General features: G+C 31.8%; 1 pseudogene; it reads left to right on the forward strand.

Moving 5' to 3' along the window:
- Positions 1-1,162: 1,162 nt before the first annotated feature.
- LOC149536307 (putative transcriptional regulator SLK2) lies at positions 1,163-8,603 on the forward strand (annotated as a pseudogene).
- Positions 8,604-17,865: the final 9,262 nt, after the last annotated feature.

The following is a 17,865-nucleotide window of genomic DNA, read 5'->3' on the forward strand; positions in this document are numbered from 1 at the left end:
GAAGAAAATATAAATATAACCCATATTTTCCATATCAAATATTTCTTCACTAGAATTGTTTTTTCTTATGTTAAAATGCTTATAGCCTAAAAATAGCTATAATAAAATCTTCAAAAAAATGGTATGCATGTCATTAAATTAATGCATATATAATAAAACCTGGAAATATATTATCATATTAATTCTAGGTAACGTAGAAGGGTATGCAAAAGAGCCAGAATCTTCTGGACTGTGACCAGCATCTCCACTAGTCCTCTTTGTGAGACTTTTATGGCATTCTTTACAATATTTTGATTTTTGAAAAATACACATATGAGATCAAATTTCATGGGCAACATCCAATCAAGAAAAATCAATTTCATGAATATAAACAAATTTGCAAAACTACACATGTATAAATCAACACTACTACTGTTCAAGTTCACAACTCATTTTTATTTATTCCTGTGTAGACTTGAATAATTGAATAAGAAAGAAATATTCAATCCCAAGATGAAAAATCAAAAGAGCTTGATATCATAAAGAAGATTAAAAAAATCACCTTTATTTACAAGATGGAATTGATTATATCGCTCACAAGTTTCCAATAGGGACCAACATCATGGACCAAAACAACAAGTGCCTAAAAGACAACATAATGGCAGGTAAGATCAACAACCACGAATGTTAACAATATGTATTCAAAATTAAGACATTTTTTTAACATCGGGCAGCCTATAATAACATCACCTGATCTTCAAATGTTGACCATGCAATGCCTTGTCTTATGTGATTGGTAGCAGCCTGCACAACTCATACAAATGTCATCCCAATCTCATCATATCCCTTGCTCATTAGGACCAACAGTCTAGATTTATATTTATTAGAAGCATTGATTTTTTTTTTAAACCAGAACATCAAAGTATGCATATTTTAAGTTTTAACCATTGACATGAGCATGCAATCTCTTCGGTTTATGTGCCAGAAGAAATGCACTGATTTTCTTAGAAGTGATCAATAATTACTTGAGATCTCTCCCTTTCTCTGCCCACTTTATCTCTCTCTCTCTTCCACTATATTTTCTATAGGTTCATTGTAAAATTCTCATGAGATTCTGTATTTTTTACCTTATGACTCGTAAACATGAATAGAGTGACCAAATGATGCAACTAGCTCAGAAATTATGCAGAGGTTGTCTTACACTATTTTGGCTACCCAGCTTCAGAGGCAAGAATATTTACAGCACCCCTCACTATGGCTGCAGGCTACTATGCAGCATCATATTTTTCAACAACAACAACAATAATACTTACTACATTCTTTACTACAACATGCTCAATATTATCATCCTAAAAACCAACAATAATTATGACACCATCTACAACATCACATTATCTAGCCCCTCATTTTTTTGCCAAGAAACCCACCAACAGAATGTTCTCTGTACTTGTCACTTCATGCAATATATATACTATCTGTGACATCATGGACATGGGAATAGTATTACTTTTTGGAGGAGTTTTGTGGGTGAATACTTTTCTCCTTGGGATAAGGAAAGGTGATGTCTATATAGAAGAATGAGAATGTTTGGCATCATATCCTGGGTGTTTATCCTCAAGCTGCAATGTATATATGACAATATGAGATCTGCAAAACAAAACCAGGGCAAGTATTTGAGACAACTATTTAGGTGCTACCCAGACTCTGCAATATTAATTTTGCTCCTGGAGTGATAGGTGAACTCCTTTTTGTTGACACGCCACATGGATACTAACTACCTTCAGGGCTAATGGTCTTGGAGTATGGAAAAGAAGCCCAAGAAAGAATTTATGAACAACTCTGTATTGTTTGCAATGACTAGTTAAGAATAAATTTTACTTCTGAGTTGAAGAATTGTCTTGGAATTTTGTACAAGAAGTCATGAAGAGCCCTTACCTCACAAGATTGTAGCATCTCAGGTGAGCCAATTGGCAATGGTAGCACAAAAGTATAAGAATGTTGCAGTACAAATTGGATTTTCTGATCTCTTTGCACAAGATTTATAACGAAATTTTAATGTGTTTGTGACAAGTGGGCAGCAGTTGGCACACAATCTAGAATTGGAGTCATTGAATGACCTTGGCTTTACTAAGATATATGTTTTATGCCCGCAGGTACTTGAGGTGGTGAACAACATGAAGGATTTGATTGACTTTAGTCGAGAAAATAGAATGGGCCCAATAGAAACGTTAAATAATTTCCCACGGCACATTGTTCCCTCTAAAATTGAAAGTCAATAGATGCAACAAGGAAATCCTGTAATAAATATTAAAACATCAACACTACACCAAAACAACAAGAAAATTAATCTTATCCATGCAAATATGAATGCTCAAATGAATGATTACATTGGTGGAAGTGTGAATAACTCGTCTCACAATTCTGCAAACCTGAGTAACTATCAAAACCTTCTATGCGAAAATTCAGCTCTCACATCACAAAATAACTTATAGCAAGAAACATCTTGTTCTTTTTCTGAAACGAGTCAAAACCCCTGATGCAATTACTTGCAAAGTCCTCATTGTATTTCATTTTAGGGTGCATTCTCCTCAATGACCGAAAGCCTTTAGAATGCTTCTCTTATCAATTTTTCTAACTTGATTGAGAAAAACTCCGTAGGTGTAAATTTTTTGCACCAAACACTTCCATAACCATCTCAGATCATCCAACATATTTCATAGCATGTAGTACAACATCTTATACAAGAAATGATGAATAGTGGAGGTTCACCACAATAGGCATTAGTTGGACAAGGCTCAAATAGAAATATTGTAGCGAACATGATTTACAGTTTAAATGGATCTAGATATCTTAGCATTGGATCTAATGGAGTAATAAGTCTGGGAATGATAGGCAATGGGCTAGGTTATAAAAAAAAAAATTATAACGTTGTTGAAAATACTACAGACAGTTTGGGTAGAATAGGAAATCTAATTCCCAAGAAGGAGCAACAGTTTTAGGAATCTAGCCAATAATTGTAGATGCCTGTGGGCAGCATTGGATCTAGTGGTTTTGTTCTAGACTTAGCTTCGGTCCTAAATGTCAATAAGAACTTGCCTTCATTTAGGATTAAATACTTAACGTTGTGAGGAAAAGAGGATGGAATGGAGAATTGTATTCATCATTATGCAATTGTACTGCATTTAAGTGGCAGTTAAATGAAGTATTTTGTTATTTTGTGTTCAATTTTCTTGACAGTCATTAGAAAAGTCATGTTTGTCATGAAAATTGATTGAATGATCAATGTAATCTGTTAATAAATTATTTGGGGTGGTTTATCTTTGTTTCGAAACTCTTTTGAAAAAATTCCATCATGTATTGGAAGAGATCCACATGATTTTTGTAAATTGTCATAAACCTTCTTTCCTAGAGTCAGTTGTAAGGGTTTATAACTTTTATTGTACTCAATGGAAGAATCTTATTCCTAGTCAATTGTAAGGTATATTTGAAAATCTTCAATATTAATATTATCTCGTATAAAATGTTTAGGTATTCTTTGACATATTTGGTGCCCTAGCAGCACAAAAGAACAATTTTCTAAGTTTTCATGACAGGAAATGGGACTCAGTATGGGGGCCATAATTCTTCAACCAACTGTTGGATTTAGATAAGTTTTTAATATGTTTCACAAACCTAGTTAACTACAATATCAATGATGTGATTCTCAAAATTAATGATACTCTGAAAGATAAAGATGACTGTGTACATCTATAAAACAGTCACATTGCTGACAGCATGTTGAAAAACTGAATATGGGTAACAAATGACCTCATGATGTAGGATCAATAATTTATCCTTCATTATTTTATGATTGCTAATATTAAAATGTTGAGATAAATTTCTTGACAAGTTCTAGAATGTGATCAAGATGAGGAGTTGGCGCTATCAATATATTAAATTGTGTCTAGTGGTGGATCTAATAATCTTAATAGTCTTCCTATTATTGCATTACAACTTTTATTATTGGTAGTTTGAACACTGGTTAATATTTTTCTAATGTGGATAGTGATTTTTATCTGTGACTAGCATAGTGCATTAAGGTGAGATAACTGTAGAAGGGCTTTGGGAGAAAAAAGGTATAGCTTCTTAGTTATTTTCCAATAAAGCATGGATGAGATGTAAAAGGTAAAAGGATTCGTTGAAGGAAGCTAACTTAAAAATTATTGGTTCATATGTTAAGTTGCTGGTTGAGTGATGATAATGCCTTGATAAAGATGTTACCTTGGATTGTAAAATAGTTAAGGATTCTAATGTTGACTGGTGAATGTGATATGTTTAAGCCTTTGAGATATTGAACAAGATATGTTGATGTTGGTTTATATAATGCTCTGCATCATATTGCTTCTTAGCAGAATTTCTAACCCCGAGAATCAACAAGTAAGAACTAACACATATTGTTCAGAAGCAAGAACCCTAATTCTCTAGTTTAAAAAATTGATGCTGATTTTTATTTCATTCTCCAAAGGTTATGTTAACAAAAGAGTAGAAAGCCAAAGAAGATTCAGTGGTAGCGGTAAAACTAGAAAATGCACCTGAAGAAATTGCCACCAAATTGGTCCCAAATCTTTTTGTTGCCGAATCATCATAAGGTGACTGTGAAAAATTGAGCTTTCCTATTAACTTATACCCTTTTTCTTTCTGCGCATATCTCTTTTTTTGAAATCAATTCCATACCTGCATTCTAAGAAATAAAAGTAAGGAAAACGAGAAGATATAAAAGGAAGAAGGAATGAAAAGCAATAGGGAAACCATGGATCCCTAAGATACAATGGAAGAAGATAAATGAAAAGACGAAACATAAACCACGTGACATGCAATATTTGTGATCAAAGGCAATCAAAAGGAGATGTTTTGATTGGACTAAAAATTTCCCAGCTCTTTCAGGTGATTGATTGCATTTCAGTGCAATTATATTTTATCATTTCTTTAAAACAAAATAACACCGAGCAAAAGTGATCCTCTCTGAAATCCTTAATGATCCATAAACAATGCAGAAACAATTTGAAGAATATCTATGATCAAAAAACATATTCAGAGATACAACTCATCTGAACTTTTCAGAAAGGGTGCGGATAGTATCACGAGAAGGAATTCCATCCTTTATATCTTCTAAAATCTTTTCCATTTCTTGAACCTTTGCACAGTAACGCATTCAAGATATTTAAAAAAAATATAGTAAATGGAGGGGCTTCAATGAAAGCTACTTCAAGTTTCTGAAAATAAGATTTAAATGAAAAGCTTACTTGAAATTTTTTTTAAAAAATTTCCTGAAGAGATATTATTTAAAGAGTGGAGTATATAAACATATGCATTACGAAGTATTTCTAACATTCAACTTTCCAAGTTTAACTTTTCAGTTACTGATCAAATAGAATAAACTTTGGAATAAAGTCCAATACTCCAAAGTAATGTTCTATTGAGAATCAATCAGGAATTGAATATCAAATAATCTCATCAATCAAATAACTTCATTAAAAGTTGAAAGACATATATTACAAGTCAGAACCATGACTGAAAGATATAACAAAATACAAAATCTTTTTCTGTTAGGATTAGATGTGTTGTTACTGGAAAATATTTTTTCATGGAGTTACATTTCAAGGATTAAATTGGTAGTTATGAAGCATCTTCACTGACTAGATTTGTAAGTTGATATAATTAGTGCTCCCTAGGAGAACTTGGGGGTTACATAGGTTACCTTGCAATGATGGTCAAAGATGCTTGTTAGGAGCTACTTTATATTATAAAAGTCACTCAACAGGTCATGAAAAGTTTTGCCGTTCTATTTTGAGACCATTTTGGGACCCGTGGTATTGTCTTCTGGTGATATTATATATCTCCTTTAGCCTATCCACTGGAGAATTCGCATGAAAGTTATGTGAGAGAAAGTTGAAAAAGGTTACTCAGTTGGAATATTTCTTTAGTTAGTCGTAGTGTAATATATACATATCTTATCAATAATGATTCTGTGACTGGCCACTTTCTTACAAGATAATTGAGTAGAGAAATGTTTTCCCATAGTACACAGCTATAATTTATTATCAATAAAATGGAAGAGATGTATATCTAGCTTAAAGTTGATCAATAAATGTTCCTTAAACAAAAGCTCAGGTAATTCAATGCTTAAGAGGGGCTTGGGATCGAATAGGATAGAATCGGCTTTGGCAGAAAGAAATTAAAAAGAATGAGTGATTACGACAGTTTGCTCTCCAGAAATACAGCTGTGTTGAAGGGGGAAATAGTACCTTGGCTGCATCAAAATTTAAATATTATTATATATCCAAATTCCTCTGAAAAATGATGCTCTTAGTGAAGCCTCATTTTCAGTCCATATGCAAAAGTTGTGGCGTCAAGTTTTGACAACTAAAAAGATATTGAAGTGGTTATTTTGTTTGTGAAGGAAATTGGGATTGTGAAGAGCTACCATCTTAAAAAAAAAATTCTCATTAGAAATTAGACTGCAACCAAAGCCTGACTGAGAAGGAAATTGGGATTGTCAAGAGCCACCACCTCCCCTAACAGAGTTGATTTTAGACCAGTCAGTCTTTGACTACTTCGAGAATGACCTTGCTAGGTAGGTTTGTCTTGGAAGTCTCATTGAGGTTGGGGAGGGAAGCCATAGAGGTAATAGATGTTTTCTATTCAAATATTTATCAAGTATTTCATGCTCTGCAACAGCCACCATTTGAGATCTTGAAATTAGGTATTGAGTGGAACATTGTCCCTCAAACAAATCAGAGTAAAAACTATAACAAATCTTCTCCGGAAGGCTCAACACATTTTGATACATAAACTAGGGAAGTCCTCAGTCATTAGCAAAGAGATTGAGAAGGTCAAAATTACCTTGGCATGCACTAACACCACCTATAATGGGTGCCAACTCATAAAAAATGCATATCAAGAGAACATAGAGAACAACTCAAACATGCATAAAAAAGGACTCAAAGATGTACAAAATAGACAGCCTTACAGTCACATAGCTTCACACACTGATGCAGTAGCATTGAGTCAGTTAACCATTATTTTCTTTGAGTAGTTCATTTTGGTTTAATCTTTGAGTTAATATAGGATATATCTTCTCGAGACACATGGACAAGTCTAACTAACAGTGGTAGTTAGTAATATTAGTTATCAGAGTCGATAAGAGTTGTCATTCCAGGGAAGAGAGACATTGAATAAATAAGAGGAAGAGGTAGTGGAAGTTGAAGGCATTTTTGGGTGTAAAATATTTCTATTGAAAGAACATCCTTTGGAAGAGAGACAAGAAGACTAAACACACATAGAAGGTGTACATAGGAATTAAAAGGTGGAAAAAAGCATGCAGTTAGAGAAAGGAGACTGGAAAGAGGATGAGAAAATAAAGTGACAGAAAGTGGGGAGCATTGAAGGGAAAGAAAATGTAAGTGATGCCTCTTAGAAATAAGGTAGGGCAGTGAATGAAAAGAGAAAGACAAGTGGTTGCATTGAATCTGTCTGCAGTGCAGGGAAAGAGGTGCAGATGCAGGTGCAGAAAGTCATTATCTGGCTGATACTTGATATGTTACAGGAAATACTGTTGTTTATTATTGTATATCCTTACATATTGGTAGCAGATCTATATCAACCTTTAAAGTGATTGGAATAATAGTGTTGGAGTTGACTCTAATATTTTCAGAGACTTCCAATTTGGATGCACGTAATGAACATTTTATTGCTACAAATTAAGGATAGCATTCAAACATTAATTCGGCTATATAGTGTTCCTTTTGTTTTTGATGGGATTTATAATTCTTTTCTCGATTAATTGCATGAATGAGTATGTCTATGATTTTGGCAAAAAATTCACTTGCATATACTTTGAAATTTGAATCAAATCAGAAAACTCAGAGCACAGTGTGCAATCAAACTATTTGACAAAATTCTTGTTAACTACAATTTCAGGAGAGAGTAAAATATTTTATAGCCAACCAGGTTAGGACATTATAATGCTTTTTGTATCAATCTCAATCTTTCTTTGGGAAATTTTACACAATTTTCTTCTTATCGTCGAGTTCTTTTTTTTCATATTCCTTGTCAAAATATTTTTTCTATATTTCTGCCAACTTCATGACTTATTATATCTTTGGAGCTTTTAGAAGTAGACTAGTAGTTTTTGCAATTTGCAACATTCATAATATGTTGAAGTGGAGAATTCATAAAAATATTTTTTTCTTTACAGCATGCAATCATAGAAAGATGTTGCATGGATTTTGCTATAACAAACATAGTATAACTTTTAGAGAAATAATTGGGCATGTTGTGTGTAGTAGGTTTGGAAACATTTTTACTATACTGAACATTTTTTCCTTCAATTCTGCCATTAATCTTCTGATTGTGTTAAAAAAATTTAATGTTTATGTCAATGTCCTGTGCTTTTGTTGAATATTTTTCTTCTGATGTAGATTAATTCTTCTCTAAATTTTCAGGATTGGCCATTTGGGACAGCGAAGACTTGTAATCCCGCTTCCTCCATTTCTATGGCTGACCATAAAATGTCAGAATTTTGCCAGTTGCTTGCTATTGATTGTATTCAAGCATATGTCGAGCGCTTGTCATTTAGGCTGTGACCTACTGTTCTTGCTGTAAGGAAGCAAAGGTGTACATAATCGCTTCTTACACTAATCTTTGAAAGGACAATTATGCAAATTCAACTAACTATTGCAGAGATCTCAAGAAATGCATAATAACATAATCAAAATAACAATGAACACATTGTGATTACTGTGGGGAAACCCCTCTCGCACAATGTATTATCAAACTAAGATAACTACAATACACTTGCAATGCAAGTTCTTACAGGAGTGCATCACCACAATTTGAACTCGGATCCTTCTATCACTAGTCTTGCAAATTGAACTCAATTACACAAACAGCTCCCCAACCCCTCCTTTTATAGTGATTTTACAATTTGGAAACCACTTGTGGTTTTACAAAACCATGAGAAAAACTACCCTGACACATTTTACCCATTTTTGACATTTACATTTCCAATATGGAAAAGCAACTAGGTTAAAATAGTAATCCCGTCCACAATTTTTTTTCTTAGTCTAGACAATCATAAAAGTCACAAAATGAGTCATCAAGGCTCTAAAAATGACCTACCTATATTCTACTATGGACAAGGCTCATTTTTGACAACTCATTAACTAATTTTCAATGTATAAACAAGTGGAAAACTTCCACAAACAAATTCTAGAATTTTCCAAAAGAAGATTGCAAGATTGAGACACATGTTCTTAACATTCTCCCACTTGTTGAACACCTTGCAAGAGTCAAGAGATCCAAAAATATCATAGACTTAATTGCTAGGGGCTGAGAGGCCCATAGACTTTAAACACCATCTGAATTTCTCTATGCTCACGAGCTTCGTTAATGCATCAACAACATTCACCAAAGTCTCTATCTTTTCTAGCTTCACCTTGCCGTCCTCAACCATATCTCTCACAAAATGATATTGTACATCAACGTGCTTGGTCCTCGCATGAAAAGTCAGGTTCTTCACTAGATGGATTGCACTTTGGCTATCACTATAAATTGTCACTACACCTTGTTTGAACTCTGTATCTAAACACAATCTCTTTATCTAGATGGCTTTTTTGTAGGCATGAGTAGCTACCATATACATTGCCTCAGTAGTGGACAAAGTGACCACATCCTATCACTTACTCATCTGACTGATTGCACCACCAAATAATGTAAGCATGTATGCACTAGTGGATTTTCTTCTATCAACATCACTAGCCTAGTCTGAATCCACATGGCCTTGATTATCCAAGGAATGCTCATTTTCTATTCCATGAAAACATATTGAGTACTCTGTGTTATCCTGCAAGTATCTAAAAACTGTTTTTACTACATCCCAATGTGCTCCTCATGGATTAGACATATAATAGGAAAGTACTCCCACTACTTGGGCAATGTCTACCCTTGTACAAACCATAGCATACATCAAACTTCCAATAGCACTCTAATATGGTACTCGACTCATCTCTTCCATCTCCAATGGGGATGTAGGACATTGTGAGCTAGAAAGATTTGTTCCTATAGTAACAGGAACAGTCAATGGTCTAGAATCCTACATATTAAACCTTTTCAAAATAGTACCAACATACTTACTCTGGCCTACCCAAAGCTTTCTATTCTATCTATCTCTTATAATCTCCATTCCCAAATTGTGCCTAGCTGCACCAAGATCTTTCATTTCAAACTTTATCAAGAGTTGAGATTTTAACTTTGCAATCAAACATTTTCCTTTGCTAATAAACATGTCATCAACATACAAGGCAATAACTAGGAAACCATCACCATCAGATTTGAAAATATATACAGTGATTAGATTTTGATTGCACAAATCTAAAACTCAACACATATGTATCAAACTTCTGGTACCACATCCTAGGACTCTATTTTAAACCATACAAGGAATTCCTCAATTTACAAACCAAATGACTTTTACCTTTCACAACATAGTGCTATAGCTATGACATGTAAATTTCTTCCTCCAAATCTCCATGAAGGAAAGCAGTTTTCACATCCATTTGCTTGATCTCTAGATCATAAGCTACTGTAATAGAAAGAAAAAATCTAATGGATGTCATTTTGGCTACTGGAGAAAAAATCTCACCATAATCTACTCCCTCAACCTAAGAGCAACCTTTTTCAACCAAACGTGCTTTATACTTCTCAATGCTTCCATCTGAACCCATCTTCCTTTTGAACACCCATTTACAACCAACAGGCTTTCATCCTTCAGGAAATGGTACAAGGTCATATGTTTGATTCCTCTAAAGAGCTACCATTTCTTCATTCATGGCTATTTTCCAAGACTCTAAATCATTCATACCAAGAGCCTCTTGTACAAATCTCAATTCATCAATATTAGCATTCAATGCAAATATGCATCTCTAATCATCAAGAGAATACCCATACCTTTCAAGTGGTTTTCTTTGTCTAGTAGATCTTTGAACAAGATTTGGTTCAGGTTCAGGAGGTTTAGGTTCATGATTAGGTTCTCCCTCTTCCTCTAATGATTTAGAACTTGTAGAGTTCTCTTCAACATCTCGTCTTTCTAAGGGCCTCAATTCAACTTTCTCAAGTGTAGCAGGAAGTTGAATGACATCTTTCTTTCCTTCAATCTATTCTGGCTGCACTATAATAGAAGAAGGCTTAGTTTTTCTAAAAATAACACTTCTGAAATGAAATACCTTTTGTACAATAGGATCCCAAAGCTTGTATCCTTTCACACCATAACTATATCTAATGAATATACATTTGATAGCTTTGTTGTCCAATTTTGTCTACTTCTCCTTTGGCACATGAGCATATGCCTTACAACCAAACACTTTTAGATGCCTAAGTGAAGGCTTGTGGATCAACCATGCTTCCATTAGTGTCTTATAAGCAAGAGTTGATGTAGGAGACCTGTTTATCAAGTAGCAAGCAGTGGCTACAACTTCAGCCTAGAACTTTTTTTCTAGTCCAACGCCACTCAACATACTCCTAGTTTTCTCCATCAGGGTCCTGTTCATTCTTTCTACAACTCCATTTTTCTATGGAGAATAAAGAGTTACCTTCTCTCTTTTAATACCACAATCTTTACAAAATGTGTCAAAATAATTGGAGCAAAATTCACCACCATTATCAGTTATCAAACATTTTATTTTCTTTCCTGTCTGTAATTCAACCATTGCTTTAAATTATTTTAAATGACTAAAAACTTTAGCTTTACTCACAAGGAAATAAACCCATGTTCTTCTACTGAAATCATCAATGAAAGAAACATAATAAACTAATCTACTAATAGAAGATACATCTAAATGGATTAGATCCAAAATACATGAAGACTTATGAGAACTCAAGTAAAACTGAATGCAATTTTGTTTACCATAGATACAATGCTCACAAAAATCAAATTTAGTATTGTAGTCATTTAACCCATCAACAATTTTCTTATTTTTCAGGTCCATAGACCCTTCTCACCTATGTGGCTAAGTCTTTGGTGCCATAACATGGTCTTCTCTATAGGCAACTTTGATTCAAGAGACAGAGCACCCTTATGTACCCAAAAACCATGACCATCTATTGAAAGAGAAATCTTCTCTTTCTACAACTAATTAGTATTTTTTACAATCTTATCAGAAGTACTATTGCACTCAATGGTGCATGCATCAAGCTAGTACAATGTACCCAATTTGCTTCCTCTTGCTATTACGATAGCACCTCTCACCATTTTTACACCTGCTTCAGAAAACTATACATGCACACTCGCATCTATTAGCTTAGTAACAAATAACAAATTCCTTGCTAGTCCAAGGATATGCAAGACACCATCAAATCTTCTAATTCTACCATTAGAAAATTTCACACGAATAATTCCATGACCAGCAATATCAAGTACTGAATTATCACCCAAATACACCTTACCACCATCAAAATTTTCATACTTACTAAACCAGTTTCTTTTAGGAGTCATGTGGAAAGATGCACTTGAGTCTATTAACCATGAATTTTAACCTACATGAGTGGCCAAGGCTATGATGACTGCATCTCCATCTTCCTTCTCAAACTCAGAATCAAAATCTTGCTTCTTCTTCTTCTTCTTCCCTTTCTTCTCCTCTTTACAATCCTTTCGAAAGTGTCCAAGTTTGCTACAATTCCAACAGATTTCCTTGGACTTTGATCTCCCCTTATTTTTGGACTTAGAATGGCCATGTTGCCTTTTGTTCTTACCTCTTTCTTTTGGTCTTCCTCGAACACTCAAAGCATCTTTGGCATTCAAACGGACCTTTCTTCTCATCTACTTAGAAAGTAGAGAACCAACAACATCCTCCATCTTCAAGACATTTGAAGTGCTCCCTATAGCCATCACAAGACTATCCCATGAATTTGGCAAAGAACATAGAAAGTTTGGCACCTTTCTTCTTCATCCATTGGCACCCCTACTAAGGTCAACTAAGTCACCAACATATTAAACCTTTCTAGATGCTCAAAAATTTGTCCACCTTCTTCCATTTTCAAGGAATACAACTTCTTCCTCAGAAAAATCTTGTCCACAAGTGATTTTTCTTGATATATCTCACTTAGCTTTTTCCAAAGCTTCTTTGTGGTAGGTTCTTCATGAAAATTAATCAGAATTGAGTCTGTAAGACACAATTTGATGAGACCTTTAGCTTTTCTATCTATCACATCATATTGTACAGCTAAAGTCAGATCTGTGGGCCTTGACTTTTCTCATCAATTGCATCCCATAGATCCTGATCAATCAATAGATCTTCCATCTTTAGCTTCCACATCTCAAAATTTGTGCCAGAAAACTTTTCAACATCAATTCTCCCTGACATGCCTACCATCTTTTCAATCCTGCAATATAGAAATGAAATGTTTTGCACAAGCTCCCACTCAAACTTTGATTAGCTCAAAAGACCCTGTACCCAAAAAATAGAACCAAAATTACCTAGGCTCTAATACCACCTGTAAGGAAGCAAAGGTGTATGAAATCACTTCCTCTGCTAATCTTTGAGAGGATGATTATGCAAATTCAACTAACTATTATAGAGATCTCAAGAAATGCATAATAACATAATCAAAATAACAATGAACACATAACATAGTGATTACCATGGGGAAACCCTTCTAGGAGAAAAACCCCACCCTCCAAAACTTGCACAATGTATTATCAAATTAAGATGATTACAATACACTTGCAATGCAAGTTCTTACAGGAATGCATCACCACAACTCAAACTTAGAGAGACTCCTTCTAGCACCAATCTTGCAAACTAAACTCAATTACACAAAAACCTCCTTAAGCCCTCCTTTTATAACCTAGAAACCACTTGTGGTTTTACAAAACCATGGGCAAAACTACCATGCCACATGTTACCCATTTTTGACATTTACATTTCCAATATGGAAAAACAACTAGGTTAAAATACTAATCCCGTCCACAATTTTGTCTCTTAGTCTAGACCCCCATAAAAGTCACAAAATGAGTCATCAAGGCTCTAAAAATGACCTACCTATATTCTACTATGGACGAGACTCATTTTTGACAACTCATTAACCAATTTCCAATATATAAACAAATGGAAAACTTCCACAAACAAATTCTAGAATTTTTTAAAAGAAGATTACAAGGTTGAGACACATGTTCTCAACACTTGCAATATCCAATATCTATATATATTTTATTGTTTTTCCAATTAGTTAAATTTAAAAAGTGGGATAGTCTCTTAGATAAGAAAATAAAAACCATATCTCATGGATTAATTGAATCCCTAGTGAGTAAAAGTAGATACTTTAATACTTTACAAGTGATCTTTGAACTAGAAATTTTAACTTTAAAAAAGGTATGAGAAAAAATGAATGCACATTATAAATATCAAGGTATTTCATTTAATCCAACTACTTTCATACAAAGCCCATTTGATCACTAATATAGAGAGCAAGTCTATGAAGGAAGAGCATCTTCTAATCTATACAAGTAGGATTAGAGCCATGCCCACAAATATTTACCTACAATCGAACATTATATAATATTTATAATGCTACTTACTAAAGAGTTTTGTATTGGGCCAAAAAATGGGCTTCCAATATACTTTCACAGTTATCAAAACAATTTTGATTTCTTTCACAACATAATGATGCAAGTTTGATGAGTCCTATAATAAACAAGAGCTCTCATAGAGCTTGAGTCTCTACCTAAGAGTATACTTTATTTTAAAGTAGGTGAAGAATCTTAACAATATGAGCTTGTATACAAATACAATTTTTAATAGATAATTGGCAAATCCAGTCCACAATAATAATAATGAATTGATTGAAATGTAAGCGCATTTACTTTCATAGCTTTAGCTTTATTGTGTTATTTAAATAGAAAACAAATTTTTTTTTTTGAAGATTATTATTATTATATATTAAAAAAGGAAAAAAAAATTCAAAATTGAAGATGTTAGATTTTGATTTGTATAAATCAATATATACTAACACCTAAATGTTAATAATGATATGAATTTTTTCTTGACCATTGTTGTTTTAGAATTTTTAATAGATTAGGAAAAAAAATTTAAAACTATATTTAGATTTAGAGAAAAAGATGTATCCTAAATATCAAAATATTCGATGATTTACAAATGAAATTTTAATAATGTTTTATTAAAAAGTGGTATATTGATTGAAATAATTTTTTACATTAATAAATTTTACTTTTATAATTTACCATAAAAATATTTATTTTTTCTATAACTTATATTTATATTATTATTATATTATATTTATATTTATTATTATTATAATATCAAATATATTATTAGAATTAAAAAATAGAAATAATTTACAAATTATAAATATAATTTTAAATAATATTCAAATGTTAAATAGAATTTTGGTAGCATTCTGCGCAAGTGTCTATAATGTCTGTTAGAAATATTATTATATGAAAAGAAATAAAAATTTCACATAAAATAGTAGTCAATATATTAAAGTGAAACTGAATAAGAAAAGTCATTTTAATTGAAAAAAACAGTGCAAACCATAAGACAAAATTTACTTTCAAATGGACTAAGTAATTGAATTGGGAACAATAATCCATATTTTATGATGTAGGGGATTAGTATTTGTTTTAACGAAAAAAATATGAACTTTTCCATTGAAAATGTCTTTTTTTTAACTTGTAGGGTTGAATGTTATCTACAACTAAGTTGGAATGATCAGCTAAGTTTGGACTTTGGATTTTGAGCAGGCAATTGGATGTTGAGTTTGTAGTTGGTTTTAACAATTTTTTGGATGATTTAAGACAATTCTAGAGATTCTTGAATAACCAGAAAGTGTTTGGAAGAAGCTTTGGATATTATTTTATGCAACTCCTACTAAAATTATAACTAGCCAATCATAAAAGAGGAATTACTAGTTACAACTTAATTTAAAAATAAAATGACCTTAGAAAGTTAGTAGTTTTAATTAAAGAAATTAAAAGTAAGATGCAAAGAAGATTAGTTCACTACCTATAAATAGGCAAGGACTAAAAAGTACCTAAATCATGATCAAATAGAAATCTTTACTATGAAGTGTAACAAAATTATGCAAGGTGAAAAACTAGGGCAACAAGATTGACCTAGACTAATTTCATAGTTATTCACCATGATTTCTTAAATGAAACAGTAGTTAAGATTGTATAAATTCTGAAGATTAAAATCAATCAATGAGAAATAGATTTTTTTTTGTTTTAGTAGCTCTGTTTACTCTGCTTTTATTATCTACAATTTGGCTTCATTCTTTTAATAGATTCTTAAATTATTTTGTAGCTTTAGATTGCAAAATCTTACAGATGTTATATTTTAAGTACCCACAAATAAGTCACAAATAAGTAATCTTAGTGACAAATAGTGTGAAACACTATTGTGATATATTTTGAATTAATAAATGAACATTGACATATAAATTAATTTTTATTTTTTCTTTTATATAGATATTATAAACTAGATGATGAATTTTTAATTTTATAAGTTACACATTATGCAAATTATAAATATTTGAATTATTTTAAACTTATAATTTTAAGAGAATTTCACATAAAACTATAATGTTCTAGTAAATATTTAAAATAATATTTATTAAAAATTATATACATTTATTTAAATATTAATAAATAAGTTTAATATAAATCATCTTATTATTTAATTTTAATTATCAGTTATCATGTATTTTTATTAAAACTATTTAGATTATCATTTAAGTATTATGAAATATTATTGTTAGAGTTGTTTAATAAAAATTGTGTATGAAGGGGATAAAATTTAGTAAGGGTTGACAAATGGTGAAATTACAAAGATCATTTGTTTATCCAAATAATATCTTATAACTTAAATATTTAGGAGTTATTAGTCTCTCATTAGTTTGAATAAGTTATAAAGCGAGTAAAATTTACGTAACGGTTCACACATGATGAAATTATGAAATCCATTTGATTGTTTCCACTTGTTGTTAAGACATAGCACTTTGTAATTAATTTTAGATTCTACTATTTGACAATTGATTAAAACTATGTATATATAAATATCATTTGTTTGAATGTTTATTATTTAAATCATATATATTATAATAATTAATTAAAATTAAAAATGTATAGGTTACTTCATACATAAATTGGAATTAAAATTATAATATTTATAATGGAACTTTAATATAATTGGAAACAACATATTTAATCTATTTCAAACTAACATAAATAATTATTTAAATTATTTTTTGAATAATTATACACTAATCAATTAAACTACAACTAATTATGTAGCTAAAGGCAAGTACTTAGCTACTATGTGGCACTTGTTTACTACTATATTTTGTTTATTAAAATAAATGGTAATGGTCCAAATTCATTATATATCTACCAAAAGCCTTAAAGTTTTTAGAACTAGAATAAAACTATTGACAAAGATGAATAAATACAAAACCAATCAAACATAAACAAATAAAGTGTGATAGGGTTAAACTAGAATAAAATTATTGACAAAGATGAATAAATACAAAACTAATCAAACATAAACAAGTAAAGTGTAGTAGAGTTAGAACCCTTACAACAAACTTAACATCATTTCTTAAATACATAGAGATAGATTTTATATGAGTAATGGCGTCTAAAAACCAGAATTAGAAAATAATTTAAAATGGCAAGACAAAAAATTAAGAAGAACACAATAGGCTGGGAGGCCCAAAAAATAAAATAATAAATAAATAAATTTACACCACCCTAATTCCCCATGTAGCGTAAGATTTTGCCAAAAATCGAATTGTAATTTAGTCCCTTAAGAAAAAAATTGGAAGCTCAATACA

Source organism: Cupressus sempervirens, chromosome 10 (genome assembly GCF_028749045.1).
Source record: "Cupressus sempervirens isolate cs-2001-9-10 chromosome 10, ASM2874904v1, whole genome shotgun sequence".
Lineage (NCBI taxonomy): Eukaryota > Viridiplantae > Streptophyta > Pinopsida > Cupressales > Cupressaceae > Cupressus > Cupressus sempervirens.